Genomic DNA, 6,137 nt, shown 5'->3' on the forward strand with positions numbered 1-6,137 from the left:
AATTAAACTGTTAACTCTCGAACTTGGTTTATGTTTATCGGCCTTACTATAGAGATCATGACGATAGCTGACATGACTTACTGCACTATTACATTGAGACATACAGAATGTTAAGTCACAGTTCTATAATGTTAAGGTTCAGTCCTAGAATGTTAAGTCACATTGTCACGATGTTGAGTCACAATTCTAGAATATGAAGTCACTGTTCTGGAATGTTAACGAACAGTTCCAGGATCTTAAGTTACATTTCTAGAATGTTACATTACACTTCTAGAATGTTAAGTAACAATTCTAGGATATTCTTGGACAGAGGAGCATGCGCGACACAGGAGGTCGGAAGGGCTGAGAGCTCCTGACGGCGTTTCAAACAAATGGTCTAATTACGTTTAAAACTCACAAAATTTGAAAGTAACTTTTGCTAACATTATTACAAATAAGTCTGGCACCGGTACAGATCACTCTTGAGACTCTGTTGTTAGATGAGTGACTATATTCAATTGGCACGTGAACTAGACGAAATCCAGCATGGAACCCAGTAAAGACAAACCAAAGGCCGGAGTAGCATCTGCGAGGTAAACTAACACAAGTGTGAATACTAGACTTGACGAGATGGATGCAAACTGGATAAAATACTTGAGAGTAACATTTTAACGAAACAACTGTTGGACACTCTGTTACTGAGAGTAAACTCGCTAGACAAACACGTGGAGACGCTGACTGGGAAAACTCATGACAATGAAGTCGACATAGACGCACAGAAAACACGAGTCACTGAACTAGAAAAGAAATTAGACACTGCTATGGAGTACATCGATCAACTGGAAAATTGAAACCGGCAAAATAATTTGAGACTCCTGAATGTGCCAGAAAGTGAGGAGAAAGACATTCAAATGATCCCCTATTTGATTGGCATTTTCAAGCAGAAATGGAACTTGGATTTAAAGGAGGAGGACTTCGAAAGAGCGCATTGTGTCGGATTAAGGAGTAAGACGCACATACACCCGCGAGCAATTATCTTCAAACTGCACCATTTCCAGAAAAAAAAAAAAAAGCCTTAGTAATATTTAAGTCATTCTTTGGTATTATTACTAAAATATACTTTTCGTGTATCTATCAGTATTGTTTGTACTCACTAGGATGGCAATGGTGACTATGATGGGATTATGATGTCACCACTTCAATTTATGTTAAGTCAGGTGAGGGCCTGGAAGAAACCAATTTAATTTCTTAATCATTTAAAAAAAAAAAAAAAGAGGGGGAGGAAGTGAAGGATTAATGAAACAGTGACTGAATTTCTATGTAGGAGTGAGTGTCGGTATATATATAAAAAACATTGTTTGTACGCCAAAGTGAGTGGGGGTTATAGCTCTAGCAAAGCATGCTCTTATATGGGGAAACCAAAGGGTTAATGTTTGTTTGTGTGTGGATGTGTGTGTGGTTGGAGGGTCAAGTAAATATATTTTGTATCTTAGCTTTCCTTAAATTTAGCTGGCGTGATCTCGTTAGGTTCTCTCTTGAGGCTTCCTTGGATTACACCATAGATTATGGTTAATACAACGGAAAGCTCTATAAAAACCCTTCCTAACATGTTTAAAATAGCAACTTGGATCGAAATGGTTTAAAGGAAGGGACAAAAAAGTGAAAGTAATGCAACATTTACAGAAGTGGTCCGCTGACATTGTTTTAATGCAGAAGCTCCACTTCAAACCTGGACAAATTGAACAACTCAAAGGGCAATGGGTGGGTGAAGCATTTGAAGCTGTATTTACTTCTAGAAGCAGAGGTGTAGGCATATTAATTAACAAAAGGATACCCTTTAAGTTGATCTCACAACACGTAGATGTCCACGGTCGGTTCTTAATAGTTAAATGTGAAATGTTCGGGGAACTTTATACAATTATTAATATATATAAACCTCCTAACTCCGATATGTCTTTTTTGAGTAAAATCCAATTAATTTTAGACAGATCTCCAACAGGAGTGATTGTTTTTGGGGGAGACTTAAATAGTATTTTCAGCTCTCAGGATAGCTCCACAAAAAATAGGAAAATTAACCCACCAAAAAAACTTTTGAGATTCTTAGTAGATAATGAACTAGAGGACATCTGGAGAACGTTACATCCAAAAACATTAGATTACACATATTTTTCACACCCTCAAAATAGCTATAGTCGAATTGACTACCTATTTATCTCCAGGCTAGATTTGGACAGAATAGTATCAAGCAATATAAATGAAATTATCATATCAGATCACGCAATAGTAGTATTTAATATGTCACCCAGACAAAACACGTTACACCATAGAATTTGGAGAATGAATAGGAAGCATTTAACAGAAGTTGAATTTCTAAAACATATTAAAAACCATATTGAATGATTCATTCAAACTAATGTCAATGTTGGGAACTCTGAAAATAGACCAGAAATTGGTATAATATGGGACACATTTAAAGCATTTATAAGGGGGATAATGTTAGGATTTGCAGCTAAAAAGAAAGCAGAGTTAGATAAAGAAATAAATAAGTTTACAGAACAAATAAAAAGACTGCAGAAACAACATGCAACGCAAGCTAGCAGTAGTGTGTTGAAAGAAATTCAAGAAAGTAAATTAAATCTAGATAATTTGTTAATACAAAAAGCTAACGATTTCAGACATAATTCAAATAAGCTTAATTATATCTCAGCTGATAAAACAGGTAAACATTTAGCTTCATTAGTCAGAGACAACCTATATCAATAAAAAATAAAACATCAGATTTAGTTTATACAAATAATCAGATGATTAATAATGAATTCAAAATGTACTATGAGAATCTATATACATCAGAATTAAAAGAATCAGACCCCATCCCCTTCCTTAAATCACTTAACTTGAAATGTCTAACAGCAGAACAAAAAGAAAAACTTCGGAAAGACATAACTTGTGAGGAAATACAATCGGCAATAAAAACATTCCCTTTAAAAAAAGCCCCAGGAATGGATGGAATTCCTATTGAATTTTATTCAACATTTTGGTCAAGTATTGAGCCCCTTTTTATCGAAGTAGTAAATACAGCACAAAAGGAACATACGCTGCCCCAAACAATGTACCAAGCAACTATTTCAGTGATACCAAAACCAGGAAGAGATGGTGATACCCCTGCAGACTATAGACCTATTAGTTTAATTAATTGCGATAAAAAAATTATTACTAAAGTTATTAATAACAGACTCACTCTTATTCTACCTGAGATCACCCATCAAAATCAGACAGGATTTATACAGAATAGAGATTTAAGAACCAATACCCGGACTTGTTTATCATTAATACAATATGCAAAGAAAAATAAAATAGATTTAACACTTATGGCGGTGGATGCAGAGAAAGCCTTTGATAGGCTAGAGAGAGCTTATCTATTTAAAGTGTTGGAAAGTTATGGTTTCCCAGAGGAATTTATAAATATAGCCAAAACAGTTTATAAGTCACCAAAGGCACAAGTATATACAAATGGAATTCTCTCGGATCCATTTCCATTAAATAGAGGCACAGCCCAGGGAGACCGTTTATCACCTTCTCTATTTGCACTAGCAATAGAACCATTAGCTCAAAAAATTAGAGAAACAGATCAAATTAGAGGTATTACTATTGGAAAGCGTGAATACAAACTTAGTATTTATGCTGACGATTTATTACTTTACCTAAATAAGGCGAATACATCTATACCAAGGGTAATCGAAATATTAACTAACTTTTCAACTTTATCTGGATATAAAATTAATATTAAAAAAACTGAATTATTATTAGTAGATAAAAGTATAAATACATTGGAAATATGTGAACAGTTTAAAGTCCAAACACAAAATATTAAATATCTTGGTTGCTACATCAGCACAGATAAATCACAACTCTATAAAGACAACTTCATTCCTTTGACTAAAGGGTTACAAAAAGACATTGAAAAATGGATGAATTTGAAAATAAATATAATAGGTAGAATAAATTTGTTTAAGATGATGTGGTTGCCAAGATTTTTATATATATTCCAAACAATTTCCATCACTCCACCAAAAAACATTTTTTAAAGAGGTTAACTAAATTCTAACGTCCTTTATCTGGTCAAAAAAAGCTCATAGATTAAAAAGAAAATTATTGTATTATCCACAGGAAGAGGGAGGTTTAAACCTGCCCAATCTAGAAAGCTATCACTGTGCAGCGCAGATGTTTTATATTGATCATATAGTAAACAATGGGAAAGAAAGCTCATGGATAGATATTGAAAATCATCAGTTAAGGCCTAAAAACTACCTATCCATCCTTTTCTCCAAACAAAAATGTACTACTGGGAACTTTATAATCAACTGTACATTAAATACTTGGAATAAAATACAAAAGCAAATAGGACATGAAACTGAAATTCCTAGACATATAAAGATATGGAATAACCCTTCTATAATGATTCAAAACACTAAATTTAGTTGGGGAACATGGGAGAACTCAGGAATCCAAATAATAGCAGATATCATAAACCAGGGATCCATATGCTCATATAAGGAATTAGAGAATAAATATGGACTAAGGGACACGGAAAAATTTAAGTATTTGCAACTGAAAAATTGGATAAGGGACAATATAGACCTCAAATATGGAACAGCTACAGTAATAGGGAACTTTTGAAAAAGGAAGGAGATAAAAAGAGGAGATTAATAGGAGCAACATATGACATTCTTATTAAAGCTGAGAGCAATGAAAAATTACTATAAAATATATATAATAAATGGAATGTAGACTTAGATATAAAAGATGCGGGCAGAAGATGGAAGGAATGTTTAAGACTTACAAATAAGGTCACCACAAATGAAAACTTACGATTAATTCAATTTAAAGTAATGACACGAATATATTATACATGAGATAAAATAAATAAATTTGATAGTAACTCCTCAGATAAATGTTTAAAGTGCAGCACACAAAGCGATTCCCTCACCCATGCCTTTTGGTATTGTAGGACAATTCGAGAAATCTTGGATTAAATTGGGATGTGGATGTCTAGAGTCTGCAAGCGTGAGTTTGTGCTTACACCAAAGATATGCCTCTTTCAAGATATTGAAAATATGAGATACCCAATGGGGTGGCAAATCATTTTCTCCTCACTGGTTTATAAAAAAATTATTTTGCAAAATTGGAAAAATAAAGAAGCATCATCCTTCGAAAACTGGAAAAGATTAATGAAATACTACTTAAATATTGAGAGGACAATGTCAGAAGACAGCAATAAAGAAAAACAATTTGATAATGTATGGACTATAATTTATGAAGCTTTATAGAGAGTGGAGCCGAAAGGCATTAACATAGGTGATGACCAATGACTGTGTGTGGGTGTGTGTGTGTGTGTGTGGGTGTGTGTGTGTGTGTGTGGGCGTGGGTGGGAGGGTGGTTGTGTGTGTGTCGAGGGGAGGGTGTAGGGATGGGCGGGGGGGTTGATGGATGGATGGGTGGATGGGGTGCATGTATTGAAGCATGTGTGGAAATATATGTGGAAGCAGGTGTGGTAATATATATGGAAACACGTGTGGAAATATATATGGAAGTGTGTGTGGAAGCGTGTGTGGAAGCATGTGTGGAAGCATGTGTGGAAATACATGTGGAAGCAGGTGTGGAAATACATGTGGAAGCAGGTGTGGAAATATATGTGGAAACATGTGTGGAAATATAGGTGGAAGCAGGTGTGGAAGTTTGTGTAGAAGCAGGTGTGGAAGTATGAGTGGAAGCATGTGTGGAAATATACAGTATGGGGAAGTGTGTGTGGAAGTTTGTGTGGAAGCAGGTGTGGAAGTATGAGTGGAAGCATGTGTGGAAATATACAGTATGGGGAAGTGTGTGTGGAAGTTTGTGTGGAAGCAGGTGTGGAAGCATGAGTGGAAGTATGTGTGGAAGTTTGTGTGGAAGCAGGTGTGGAAGCATGAGTGGAAGCATGTGTGGAAATATATGTGGAAGTGTGTGTGGAAGCATGTGTGGAAGCATATGCGGAAGCAGGTGTGGAAGCATGTGCAGAAATATGTGTGGAAACATGTGTGGAAGCAGGTATGGAATCATGTGTAATCATGGGTGCACATGTGAGGGGAATGCGTGTGTGAATAGGGTGTGGGGGGGGGGAA

Source organism: Echiichthys vipera, assembly GCF_963691815.1.
Source record: "Echiichthys vipera genome assembly, chromosome: 18".
Classification (NCBI taxonomy): Eukaryota; Metazoa; Chordata; class Actinopteri; order Perciformes; family Trachinidae; genus Echiichthys; species Echiichthys vipera.